At 35.7% G+C, this 15105-nt stretch overlaps 2 pseudogenes; both read left to right on the top strand.

Annotated features, from left to right (window-relative positions):
• Positions 1-333: 333 nt before the first annotated feature.
• LOC145609036 (dirigent protein 22 pseudogene) lies at positions 334-1178 on the top strand (annotated as a pseudogene).
• A 2103-nt stretch (positions 1179-3281) lies between these two features.
• Positions 3282-3971, top strand: LOC145609449 (dirigent protein 22 pseudogene; annotated as a pseudogene).
• Positions 3972-15105: the final 11134 nt, after the last annotated feature.

Genomic DNA, 15105 nt, shown 5'->3' with positions numbered 1-15105 from the left:
GCCTAAATTTGAGATCGCTAGCACACATAAATTTTTTAATTTGGTCGAAAGTTGATAGTATAACATATTCAAAATGAGGATTGACATGTATAGTTTTTCACATAGAAGAAAGCAATTGCGTCAAGCTATCCATGAGCCAACTTGGTTAATTATGTTTAGCTACCAACCACTCCATATTAGTCTACACATTCTTTTTAGATGACCAGCATATACCTACATAACAACCATCATTGTCTCTTTTCCCTTTTACTTTTCCTTTTGATAACAACCCACCAACCAAACCATGTTCCATACCACATATTATGTCCTTCAAAACTATATAACATCTAACCAAAAATAAAAACCAAACTTTATTTCACCAAAATTATGGCAAAATCATCCACTATCCCCACCATTTTTCTCATTTCTTTTCTAATCCTAGCCTTACTACCTACAAACCATGCAATTTTCTCTAGGACAATTTCTAAAGAAGAAATTGGCATAAAAGACGATGACAAACAAACCCATCTCACCTTCTACTACCACGACACCCTTAGTGGGTCGAACCCATCATCGATCCCAATTGCTAAGGCAAAGTCTACCGATACCTCACCAACCATGTTCGGTGCCCTAGCCATGATGGATGATCCCTTAACCGAAGGGCCCGAACCCACGTCCAAATTAGTAGGTCGTGCTCAAGGAATGTACGGGTTTGCGGACCAACAAGAGTCTGCTTTATTAATGGTAATGAATTTTTACTTCTTAGAAGGGGAACATAACGGAAGTACACTAAGCGTGTTAGGAAGGGATGCTATGAACGATAGTGTCCGTGAAATGCCCGTGGTTGGTGGTACCGGAACGTTTCGATTTGCTAAGGGTTACGTTCAAGCTAAAACTCAAACGTTCGATCAAAAGACGGGTGATGCGGTTGTACTATTCAATGTGTTTGTGAATCATGCTTCTAGTGTTAGTGGTCAAGCCGGTGGCGGGTCGACCTCGAGTGATGGTACACCTTCATCTAGCCAAGCAACTCTCTCTAAGATGGTGTCATTTAGTTTCTTCATAATCCCTCTTTTGTATTTATGTATTTTTTGATTTGAGGTGTAATGTGATTTTTGTTTGCTTTAGAGTATTTGTATGTTTGTATAATTGTATGAGAAGGAATATTTTTATCATCTACATTTTTTGAGTTTTGCAAAAGTTGAATTCGTAGTTATGCATTATTGTGAGATATTTGGGTGGAATGCTTAGGTAAAGAGTTGGTGTACCTTTTTAACTTCAAGCATATAGTAGCAATACTAGTATGTGGTGTCCATTCAAGCTGCCTCATCCATAACTTTATTTTATTGGTCCTCAAATTATTGATTTGCAAGTTCCAACTTTTTCCGAAAAAAAATATCGATTTATACAGGGGTGTCTACGAATATGCTTGTTTGAAATAGACATTAATTAAAACATGTGCCCGAATTAACAATATAATACTCCGTAGTAGATAAGCACCCATATCAAAAACGGAGTAGCTCCTTTTTTTTTTGGCATAAAATAGCTCCTTCATTCCATGAATTTCAACTCATCATTTCTAGTTCGATCATGTGATCAAAGCTTTTTGATTTAATCGTGATTTTAATTATATTTATATTTATGACGCAGTTAGAGTCAAGTGAGAATTTTTAAAATAGCCAAAGCATGCATGGTAAGAAACTCACCTCATATTCTGTCCAAAAAAAACACACACACACACACATGTTATTAAAGGTCATGAATTTGAGTCCACCACTCCACCAGATATACATATGTTATTATGTTTGGGAAGAGTTTCTTAAATTACATTTCCTTTCTACTCTTAAGTGTTGACCTATATATATATATATATATATATATATAGCTGGACGTAGTAGCTGACCTATGAGAGGTGATAACTTAGTAGGATAAGTACATTCTCCTAACGATTACCTTAAGACTCCATGGTTATGATTTATGAAGTCTCTGTTGAATAGATGTGTCACAATAATTATAGCCAATGACTGCGAGTATTTGGTTTTTCGTCAGGGCTTGTTTGGCATCATTTTTGGTTTTCAATTTTTTGTTTTTTTGATAGCCAAAAACCAAAAACAGGATACAAGAAAAAGGTTTTTCCACTTTTCTGTTGTCGTTTTCAAAATTATATATCATGCTTGTAATAAGTCTAAATAATTTTTGATTCATTATGTGACATATATAATATACTTTTAAAAACCAAAAAACCAAAAAACAGAAAACCACAACGATGCTAAACGAATTGCATACAAATGATATTTCCTTGGTACATTTCCCTTAATTTGATTTGACTGAACATAAAAAAACACTATCAAGTGAGAACCTGTTAAATTTATCTTAATATTTACTTTTAAATTAAAATATTTAATTTTTTAATTTATTTTTTAATACGAAACCAAGTGCATGTAATTGACCATAAGCAAACATAATTAAGAAAGTATGGACCTTTTATCGTATGAATATTTCTAGTTTGATTCAGCTTATAAGGATATATAATAACACAAATTTTTAAAAATACCCTGTGTTCATTATTTTAATGAATGGCGGAATTTTCGGACAAGCAACAACTGCCAATTAGTGGGGTTGAAAAACTTTACAACAATTTCATTTTAGTCATCCTACATGGCACAAAAGTTTCTCAAATTTTGACAAACGCCACATCTATTTTTTTACATGAGTTTAAACAAACACAACTAATCTAATTTATTAAATCACTTGAATAATTACAAAGGGCATTAGTTCTATACTCTTTGTACTCTTGTATACATGTTTGTGTTATTCAAAGCATCTACTATCCCATAATATTGACAACTGTTTGAATATTGCTAATTTGACATTTACATAAAGAAAAAGAAAACAAGTTAACTTTTAAAAGCAACATTAATTTGTTTAGTTGTCCCTACTTCTTCAAGTAATAGTTGATGTGTCTGTGTTCTGAACCCCACGGTTACGCTAATATACACACCTTACTTTAATTTTATGTATGAACGTTCATAGTTTGTTTCTCAAAAAGCATAAAGTTCATGTTTAGAAAATTATCTATGAAAACTTCGACTTAAGAAATTAATTAATTAGAAATTTCAATTCAAACTTTCTAGAATTTCTTCCTTTTTAGCTAGAGGCTCAACAACTTATGCAAATGTCAATTTTTCCTTCCTTTCTTTCTCACTAGCTCACCAACCCACCTAATAAAAAATAAAATCAATCCTACCTATAATATATAATCCGTTGAATATAATTATTGTCAAACCAAAGTTAATGCAAAAATGGCACAAAAAATGTCCATATTATTCTCATGTAATATCATCTTGAGTATATTCACAATAATCTTATTTTCCTCCCCAATTACTCAAGCCACCTTCTCAAGAACCATAAAAAAACAACAATCAAATGACATAACCCATATCAAATTCTACTTCCATGACTACGTCCAAGGGCCGAAACAAACGGCTATACGTATCGCCCAAGCCAACACGACGGACACATCGCCTAGCACATTTGGCGCGCTAGTCATGATCGATGATCCGTTGACCGAAGGGCCGGAGGATGACTCGAATGTTGTAGGTCATGCACAAGGGATGTATGCTTTCGCGGACCAACAAGAGTTTGCGTTACTTATGACGATGAATTTCGTGTTTTCGAGTGGATCGTATAACGGGAGTACGTTGAGCGTGATGGGGAGGAATCCGGTGATGGAGCAAGTTAGGGAATTGGCGGTAATTGGTGGAAGTGGTGTGTTTAGGTTTGCTAGTGGTTATGCTCAAGCTAAGACTATTACTATGTTGGATCCAAATGGGGCTACTATTGTTGAATATAATGTTTATGTTTCTCATTAGTTTAATTTTCTTAGAATTTGTTTGTAAGATTTTTATGTAAGATAGTATAATATGTGATCTTCTTTAGCTATTGATATAGATATTTTAGACTTTGTGTTTTGGTTTTGAGATTATGGTTGATGATTTGGTGGAATGATTAATTTTTTGCCACTTTCTTACTCAAGTAGGCTATTCGTATGGAATCCATTCTTGGTAGTATTCAGTTGTTCACCAATCTTTTCATCTCAAAGTCTTTCCTTTCCTTTTCAGCTCCATAAAATCTTTGTGTGTGTTTCGTTCACCCTTACAGAAAATAAGTGATTAAGGGTCTATTCTCATTAACTGAATTGAAATGAATATTTTATAAGAGAAGGAAATTAGGAGCTGAGCTGAACTAAACTGAACTGAACTGAACTGAAAATAAACGTATAAGAACAGGCCCTAAGTCCAATCAGGTATACACATATAACATGAAAATCTCAAAGTTAGAGGTAATCAGGGTTAATATGATAAGTTTAGGTGAGAAAATGCACCTTTATATTAAGAGACTCTTTAATTGGGGAATTTAGTTATGGAGTACTAACTACTAAGGGCATGTTCTCTTCAGCTTAATTTCATTTCAGTTTAGTTCAACTCTATTCAATTCAAATCAGTTCAGTTCAGCTATAATCAATTCAGTAAATTAGAACAGGCCCTATATATATGTATATAGGGGAAGGCTCTCGTGAGAATTTTTCATATGTGAGAACACTCTTTATGTTCTAAATTTTTACTCATATGTTCTAAATTTTAAATCTGATGTTCTAAACTTTTTTTTAGGTGTTCTAAATTAAATCAAATTTTCTAATTTAGTACTCACATGTTCTAAACCATAAATTAGCTAAGTTTGATGTCATAAATTTTAAATAACTTGTTCTAAATCTTAAAACGTGTGTTCTAAGAATTTTAATTATATGTTCCAGATTTCAAAGCATATGTTCTATTTTTTTACTTGTATGTTCTAAATACTTTACTCACACTTTCTATATTTTATATTAGTTTGTTCTAAATTTTTATTCACATGTTTATAATCTTAAATCAGATGTTCTAAATTTTTATTCACATGTTCATAATCTTAAATCAGATGTTCTAAATTTTGCTACTATGTTTAAAATTTCATAAATCAAATTTTATAAATTTTTAATCTCTTGTTCTAATTCTTAAATCAGATGTTCTAAACTTATTACTCACATAAATGTTCTAAATTATTACTCCTATGTTCAAAATTTTAACTTGAGTCACATGTTCTAAATTTTAACTCGCATGTTCTAAATTTTTATTCACATGTTCTAAATTTTAAATCAGTTCTCATATAAGTATGAATTCTCACATATGAAGCTATTCTCATCGGATCCCATATATATATATATATATATATATATATATATATATATATATATATAATATAAATAAAAAAAAAACCAGGTATGTTTCTAGAATAATGCTTTTGTTGACCCAAGATAATACCACTCTTGGAATTCAAACCAAAAAATAATTAGGTATGTGCCTAGAACGCTTCAATTTACCAAAGATAACAGTATGCTTGGATTGGGAGTAATACATTAAGGGGGTAATAAAAGTCAAACTTGAAAAAACAAAAGTAATTAGAGGTGTTGTTGTAAGAGACATGATACTTACAAATGAAATAAGCTAGTTGTGCCAAGATGAATAGAGAGAGATGGAGGAGTAATTACCCTCATTAATAGTTACCCACCCTCCCCTTAGTGTAACAATTACCCCCAAAATGAGGGTATTGAATCCTCTTTATCACACACACGCACACACACGCGCACACACACAAACCATTTAACAAATACTCTAGAATCAAATAAAAATATTTCCTTCATCAAAACCACTATTTATATTGTGGAGATCTTGCGGCATTATGTAGTGAAACGTACATTTCTCGCATAATTGCTAGAATATATAATCATATTATTAGGAGAGATGAGAGTGAGGGTTAGCGAAGTGGTTAGAGCTTCCCTCCCAATTTCAGGAGATCTTGGGATCGATTCTCACCCCCCGCCTTTTGTGGCTCTCTAAACACCAAAAAAAAAAAAAATTATTAGGAGAGATAATTCAATAATTTGTAGTAGATATGAGATAATTTGTAGCAGGGGTAACTTTATGCCAATTTAGGGTAACTTTTTGCCCTTTTTTGGGTAACTTTGAATATAATATGATTTTTTTTTATAAATGCAACAAGAAAACTTTTATAAGGGTAATAAAATTACTTTCAATCACTAATAATTGAATTTTAGTCATTTAAAATGTCCAATAAAGCATAGATTATTTTTATTTGTATTGGGTAACTTTTATATATATTAGGGTAACTTTTATTCATTTCAAGGGTAACTTTTGATCACTTTAAGAGATATTTAAAATGGATGTACAATAATTATTGTACACCCGATTTTTTTAAAAGTTTGTGCTACCCATATTAGTTGACACACTTCCTATTTTCGTCTATCCCACAATACTTGATACGTTACTAAATATCAAATGGAAGCACTAATAAAAAAAAATCTCACATTTTCTCTCTCCTTAGTTACCTCACTCGTTTTATTGCATTATAAAATTGCAAAAGAAAATCTTTTATAAAAAATATATTAAATGAACCCAGGCCACTTTATAATTTCCTTAAACTACGTGTCCACTTCAACGTCCCAAGTATTATGGGATGGAGGGAGTAGTTTCTCCATCTAAATTGAATCATCAGATTCATTTTTGAAAGAACGTTTCATAAATCTCTTTTACAATGATGCATCATATTTGTAATCCTAGCTAAGATTTTAAAAGCAAGAAAAATCTCCCATAATAAGAGGAGAAAAAAATAAACAAAACTAAAGAAAAGGAAAAATTGACTCTACTACTCTACTAGTCTTAATTATGGACACTGTTCTTTTTAAAAAGGTTTCAATTATCGATTAACTCATGGTCGTCATGTCGTCCCAACTTTGAGGGTCCTTAAAATAACATCTAGATTGTTATGACGGGATAAATCAATTAAAAATTGCCACATGTTGAATTCTTAGAGGTTTGTTTTACTACATATTATTGTTTAAAGGTTTAGAGAACAAGATTGAGTTTAGACTGGTGAAGGACTATTTTTTTTTTTTTTTTTTTTACTAAGTTTAATGAAAACAAAACATAAGTGGCAGTACTAACCGGTCAAACTGGTTAAGATATAGGGGCTGTAGGATAACCTTAGCGAGTTAATCGATAGTTGATTAGTAACGACTTTTTAAGGAAAATCGACCATAATTGAGATTGTTGGCGTTGATCCACAAAATGACAACAATAAAGGACTTTCTAGTTTCCATCATTAAAAATCAATGGAAACCACTTCAAAATTCCTTAATAGAGACTTGGTTTTGAGAGGAGAGAAGAGAGAGGGTGGAGAAAAGTGGCCATGTGTAGTGTGTTCTTTACTTCTATTAGGGGTCACTACAAGAAAACAGCAAAATAGCGACAGAAATTTTCCGTCGGAATCAAGTCAAATTCCGTCGGAAAACACGGTTCCGACGGAATTCCGTCGGAAGTAGTCGTCGCAATAACCTTCGTCGCAAATTAGCACTTTTTCGACGGAATTTCCGTCGCAACAGAGTGTTACGACGGAAATTGCGACGGACAAAAGTCTGTCGGACTGGAATTTTGGGGGGAGGCTTGATTCCGTCGCAAGTTTCCGACGGAAATTAATCCGTCGTGAATGGAGATTTGCGACGAAATTATCTGTCGCAATAGTGATATGGCGACGGAAAAGTATTATTTGCGACAGAACAATCCGTCGCAAAAGTAAGTTTCCGACGGATTATTCCGTCGCAAATATTCCGACGGAAATAATTTCCGTCGCTATTTTATGACGGAAAAAACCGTCGCAACTTTGTTTACTTCCGACGGATAATTTTCGTCGCAAAATTTGCGACCACTATTTCCGTCGCAAATTTCTATTCCAGATTTTAATTTTTTTTTTTCCCGATTAAAAAAAATATTTGATAAACCTGAACAGCCTACACCTGTTTTCTGCTACAAAAAAAATTAATAAACCACCCAAAAAATTTAAAATTTTCATATTTACATTAATATATATATGATTAATGTCCTACAACAATAGATAATCCAAAGTAATATAATATCCAACTAAAACTAAACAAAAGCTATGGTAGAGTAGAGTGAAGCTAAGCTAAACAATCGCCGGGGTACCCTGGCCTGCTCCGCCACTACCTGGGTCATCCCTAGGGTCTCGAGGCTGAGGAGGAATGGTCGAACATGTGCTGTTGTTGGTGAAACGACTCATCATCTCATCCATACTCTCCTTGTATCTCCTCTCCATTTCAGCCATTTTGGCTTCAATTTGGCTTTGCATCTCAGCTTCCATTTGAGTTTGGAGAGCTTGCACCCTATGTTCCATCTGATCTTGCATCTGAGAAATGATGGATGGAGTGTATTGTTGTGAAGAACTGGAAACTCGACCCATTCGGTTGCCATAGTACAACTCTGCACTTTGGCCAAGTCCCTTCACACGACCCTTCTTATTGCGCCCCCCCCCCACCGTCTCCCAATACAACTCATTAGGGCTCTTCTGAATCCCTTGACTCCAAGCTTCTTCAAGCTTCTTCTGGTAGGTCTCCTACAAAATATACATGATAAAAAAATTGTTCTAGTCAACATTCAAGCAAATGTAGCCAACAAAGTTTTAAAACACGAGCAGCTAACATTCAAGCAAATGTAGCCACATAAGGTAACGGTTCTACTTTGCCCATTTTCTACCATTTTAATGAAATGACTTCGTTCTTTCTTCTAACATGCCAATAATACAAAGTATAAGGTGACAATGGCTTGAAATCAAATGAAACTAGCACTTAACACATTTTAGGAACCCTATTCATCCAAATTCAACCAATTTTGGCCTATGTGGCTTCTAGTTTGCCCATTTCCTACCATTTTAATGAAATGACTTCGTTCTTTCTTCTAACATGCCAATAATACATAGTATAAGGTGACTATGGCTTGAAATCAAATGAAACTAGCACTTAACAAATTTTAGGAACCCTATTCATCCAAATTCAACCAATTTTGGCCTATGTGGCTTCTAGTTTGCCCATTTCCTACCATTTTAATGAAATGACTTCGTTCTTTCTTCTAACATGCCAATAATACATAGTATAAGGTGACTATGGCTTGAAATCAAATGAAACTAGCACTTAACACATTTTAGGAACCCTATTCATCCAAATTCAACCAATTTTGGCCTATGTGGCTTCTAGTTTGCCCATTTCCTACCATTTTAATGAAATGACTTCGTTCTTTCTTCTAACATGCCAATAATACATAGTATAAGGTGACTATGGCTTGAAATCAAATGAAACTAGCACTTAACACATTTTAGGAACCCTATTCATCCAAATTCAACCAATTTTGGCCTATGTGGCTTCTAGTTTTCCCATTTCCTACCATTTTAATGAAATGACTTCGTTCTTTCTTCTAAAATGCCAATAATACATAGTATAAGGTGACTATGGCTTGAAATCAAATGAAACTAGCACTTAACACATTTTAGGAACCCTATTCATCCAAATTCAACCAATTTTGGCCTATGTGGCTTCTACTTTGCCCATTTTCTACCATTTTAATGAAATGACTTCGTTCTTTCTTCTAACATGCCAATAATACATAATATTAGGTGACTATGGCTTGAAATCAAATGAAACTAGCACTTAACACATTTTAGGAACCCTACTCATTCAAATTCAACAAACTTTTGTATAAGAGTAATGAAAGATATAATGAAGTTTTTACCGCAATCCTCTTGGCCTTGGTGTTGGCAGCCACTTGCCTTTGCTCGGGAACATCCTTGAAGTGTGTCTTCTTGAAAAGGTCAGGGGCATTTGGAATCTGGCCTTGATTTTTTTCCGCCTTTATAAGTACATGGAAGAAAACTTGTGGCAACATGTCATTAAACTATTTTAATAATACACAATTGACTTCATTAATGAAATGACATTTTAGTAAGCTTACCATCTTTTTTGCATGTTGCACAGCTGACATGGAACCTTGAAAGTGGGTTAGTTCAACGACATTATCCATGGATCCGCCCCTTCTGTTCTTCTTGTTTTGTTCCGACCGCTGCTTATATGTTGGATCATGGGCAACAATATGCAGCATCTTCTTGTGCACATCCTCATTAAGCCATCGTGGTTTGGCTCCATTCATCTTCTTTGTGATGTTGTAGAACGTGTCACGTAGGCGATTTGCAAACTTGTCTTCGAAGGTTCGCTTCACATGATCGTTCAACTAAGGTGCCCATTTGAATTTTTTCTGCAATACATAAAAAAAAGTTATATTAGAAACTAAACTCCATCAATATAGCCTATACAACGTATATTATGCTAGGTGTAGGTTATCATACGCTGAACAAATTCCAGAAGTGTTCTCTTGATCCTTCATCAACCTCTCCGTAATTTCTCCAAGGCTCTCGATAGTAACCGGTGAGCGTGTCGGAGATTACGTTCTTCACCTTTTTTGCATCAAACCTGTAATAAAGTAGAGATACTAATGTTAGTAGATTATGAACAACAAGTGAGCAAAACATGTTAGAAATTAAAGTAGCAAATATTTCAATACAACCACAACCGTACCAAAGTGTGGTAGGGTCTAACTCCAGCAAATCATTAGGTTCTTCTTCTTGTTCCCCCTCAAGTTGTTGCCCCTCGAGTTACGTTGTTGCCCTTGATGCTGGTGATGTTGTGGCTGAATATGTCTCCGAGTGATGATTTCTCGAGACGCCCCCAAATCGTGTGCTTCCTCTTCCTCCATGGAATCTTCATCATCGTCGTGCACAACAACCTGAGTAATGCCCTTCCCCTTTGTCTTCTTCGATGTTTCCCCTTTTTTTCCTCCCGCCATGACCACCTGAAACAGTTTCAAATACAAGGACAATTAGAACAATGTTTCTAATTAACTTAAAGTTAGCCAAAAAAAGTAATGCAATTTTAGAGCCATGTTACTAATTAAATTAAATTTAACAAAAATAGTAATGAAACATTGGAATCATGTTACAAAGACAAATATAAAGTAATAAAAAAAGAAATGAAACATTACAAGACCCAGTCATCTTTAAACTACTAAAATTACATAGTAACTACATAGTCTCCCCTTCATTACTCTTATCACTACTATTATCACTGTCACTAGTGTCATCTAAAAATACATCGATGTCCTCATCATCGTCACTTTCACTAGAGTCAATGCTAGAATCTTCATCTTCTTCACTGGAGATAATGAAGCCATCGTCATCATCGTCATCAATATCTAGATCATAGTCTGGAATATCATTCGGAGGACAAAGTGTTGCATGAACTTGTGGTGAAGGTGCCTGCAAAAACTCTAAGTCCACTGGAGCATCAACCACCGACCTTGCTTGTGTTTTAAACACAGCCCACCATTGAACTCGATCTCGTTTAAGGCTAGGGTATGATGCGTAGTACACTTGAGAAACTTGGTAAGATAAGACAAATGGATCATACTTGGGATATTTCTTAGTATGATTTACGTCAATGAGCTTGTATTGTTCATGTATGTTCATTCCTCTACCACAATCCATCCAATTACACTTGAACAAAATAGTCTTGTACTCTCTTTCGGGACCGGTGTAGACAAGTTCAATAATATCGTCTAAAATGCTGAAATACTCTCCACCGTCCTCACTGGACACACACACACCATAATTCATGGTAGATTTGTGTTTCCCATAGGACTGTGTATGGAAATTAAATCCACCGACGAATATCTGGTTCCAAGTCCGAACACGCTTGAAAGGCCTCATCGACAGTGCTCGCAACACATCGGAACTTGGTTTTTGTTCAACCACCTACAACCGGTTCGAATTGAATTGTCAACATTAGAACGCATTGAAATGTAGTGTACAATCACAAGTTAATCGATAAGTGTTGTTAGAGTAGTATTATAACCTTTTGGTGAAACCAATTAGGGAATTCACCCTCGCATTTCTCCATGACATCTTCTCTACGCAAATCAGATCGTGTATGAAGAATGTAGTCCTCAAACTCCCTAGTAGATTAACGACGAGTGTCATATCATTGTTTCAATTATTTTAATTATAAGGATTTTTGAAAACTATCGTTCAATTACTTACCTTTCATATTCACCGAGTATGCCAATATTTCTTAAAACGAACAAATCAGCACATTCGAGTTCCTTGTCATCTAAAAACCGAGTTTTACCCACATTTGACACTCGACCAGTATCCACGGTGAACAACTCTGGAATTTCATCATTGTCAACCATAGAATCCACATCGGCATTCACATTTCGACCTAGATCTCGTGTTTTTGTGTCAACTGAAGACTGAAAGTAATTGGAGCAAAAGTTTGCTATCTCTTCAGTGAGATAGGCGTTGCATATGGAACCTTCAACTCGAGCCTTGTTACCAATTTTTCGTTTCAAGTGATTCAGGAACCTGCAATTGAGAAGTATAAGTAGGTTATGACACTGAATGGGATGTAAGAAAGAATTGAGAAATGGCCTTTGATTTACCTTTCGAAAGGATACATCCACCGATACTGGACAGGTCCACATAACTTTACCTCATAAGGCAAATGAATTGGTAAATGCTCCATGGAGTTGAAGAATGCAGGAGGGAAAATCTTCTCAAGCTTGCAAAGGATCTCAGTTATGTTTTTTTTCCAATCGCTCCATGTCAGTAACTGTCATTTTGTAGCAACACAAATCGCGAAAGAATTGGCTTATCTCTGTAATTGCATTCCACACATGGTTAGGAAGCAATTCTTTCAAAGCGGTGGGCAACAACCTCTCCATGAACACATGACAATCATGGCTTTTCATTCCGTGAAGCTTACATGCTTGCAAATCAACGCATCTACTCAAATTGGAGGCGTATCCGTCAGGAAACCGCAGTTGTTTAACCCATTCACACAGAACCTTCCTCCGAGCCTTGTCAAGAGCGAAAGGAGCCTTTGGCATGAATTCTTTTCCTCTATCATCCTCTTGAAGATGAAGCTGAGGCCGTTTACAATATTTGGCAATGTAATTCCTTGCTAAAGGCGTGTCACAAGATAGCTTTTTCACATCCATTATAGTGTGAATCAGCTGATCAAAGAAATTCTTTTCAACATGCATGACATCTAAGTTGTGACGAACGAGCAGATGCTTCCAATATGGAAGCTCCCAGAGAGTGCTTTGCTTGAACCATCCTTTTTTGGCTTTTTTAAGACGTTTGAGTGCCTCGGCTCCATCTGTTGCCTTTGGAAGGTCTTTTACACATTCCCAAAGTTCCTCTCCTGTCATGATGTGAGGTGGTGAACCTTTTTGTTTTTACAGAATGCAGTTTTACTATTTCGAAAAGGGTGATCTGTCGGAAGGAACTAGCGATGGCAATCAAACCAAGAAACTTTTCCACCATGTTCGAGCCAAAATGCTTTGCTTTTTTCCATGCAATATGGACAAGCCTTCTTACCAGATGTGGTCCAACCAGACAACATACCATAAGCCGGAAAGTCACTAACGGTCCATAAGATGGATGCTCGTAGATTAAAATTCTGTTTTCTTGAAATATCAAAAGTATTTGCGCCAACTTCCCACAATTGTTTCAACTCGTCTATGACCGGTTGCATGTAAACATCTAAGTTTCCCTTAGGGTTTTTAGGACCAGGAACGAGCAATGAAAGAAACATGAATTGTCTTTTCATACACATTGAGGGGGGCAAGTTATAAGGGGTCAAAATAACAAGCCAACAAGAATATTGTCCCCCAAACTGACCATGTGGAGCAAAGCCATCTGTACATAGGCCAAGACAAACATTACGAGGTTCGGAGGCAAAGTCAGGAAAGCAGCTATCAAGGTGTTTCCAAGCTTCACTATCGCTAGGGTGAGCCATTGTGCCTTGAACTCGAGGATTTTTCGCATGCCATGTCATTTCCCCCGAAATGTTTTTAGTTGCAAATAGCCTTTGCAACCTAGGTGTGATATGGAAATAAAATAGAACATTCAAAGGCACTAAGCTACCTTTAGAAGTCTCCTTGTATCGGTCACTACCACACACCCTACATGTAGATAACTCGGCATCATCCTTCCAAAACAACATACATCCTTTCGGGCATGCATGAATCTTTTCATGAGGCAACTCTAATCCCTTAACAATTTTCTTCACCTCATAGAATGTCTTGCCAATATTGTTGTTGTTAGGAATTGCTTCATTAACCAAACTAGCAAACCCGTCGACACATCGGTGCAGAAAATTATACTCGCACTTCAGGCTGGTAATTCTAGAAGCCATCTCTAACACAGACAATGAACTCCCATCGTAAAATGGTTGTTCAGAAGCCTTCAACAAATCAAAAAAATGTTTAGCTTGTGCATTTGGCTCCTCATCTGATGAACCACTAGCCTCTTCGGAATGCCCATGATCTTGAGACTGACCAAATGCATCCAAAACCATTTCACGATAATCATTTGATTGCGCTTTAGGAGTTCCTGGAAACCCTTCCCCATGACACATCCACTCATAGTAATTAGGTACAAAACCGTTGCGATACAAATGAAGTTCAACCGTTTCTGCATCCCATAGTCGTTTGTTCTTACATTTAGCACATGGACACCTAACTTCATTTGGGTTGCTACTCTCGGGATGATCTTTGACGTATTTAAGGAATTCGTTTACCCCTTTCTCGAATGCTGGATTAACAGAATTCCCAATCTTCCTTACATACATCCAGCTACGTTCTCTTCGTTTCATGGTTACAACTTCTACACAACTCACGCATATGTATACTTTATTAGCCATAAACCACACTATATAATCAATATCTAACAGAATATTATGAAAATGCAAATGAGAAATGAAATGATTTCCGAGGGTCCTTATCACTCCAACCTAACCCATCCTTGGACGTTTAATGTCACTAGTGAATGTATGCCAAGTTTTCGATTCTATGGAAAATCCGGCAGTATTTCCCTACCGTTCTCCAAGTACACGATGTAGGCGATTATATACACCTATATATGTACCCAGAGAACATTGTAGAGAAATGACGAGCAAGGATATTCCTTAGAATAAAAAAATGGAACACATTCACCACCTAAGTGACAATAAACGTACAAGGACAGTCCCAACCGGGGACTATTCAAGACATACTCCTAATGTGTATGCCTTGAACGGGTATCTAGGCATATGATTATGTAAATGATTTATTTATA

Source organism: Chenopodium album, chromosome 23 (genome assembly GCF_948465745.1).
Source record: "Chenopodium album chromosome 23, dcCheAlbu1.1, whole genome shotgun sequence".
Taxonomy (NCBI): domain Eukaryota; kingdom Viridiplantae; phylum Streptophyta; class Magnoliopsida; order Caryophyllales; family Amaranthaceae; genus Chenopodium; species Chenopodium album.
This window is presented reverse-complemented; position numbering and strand designations above follow the sequence as displayed.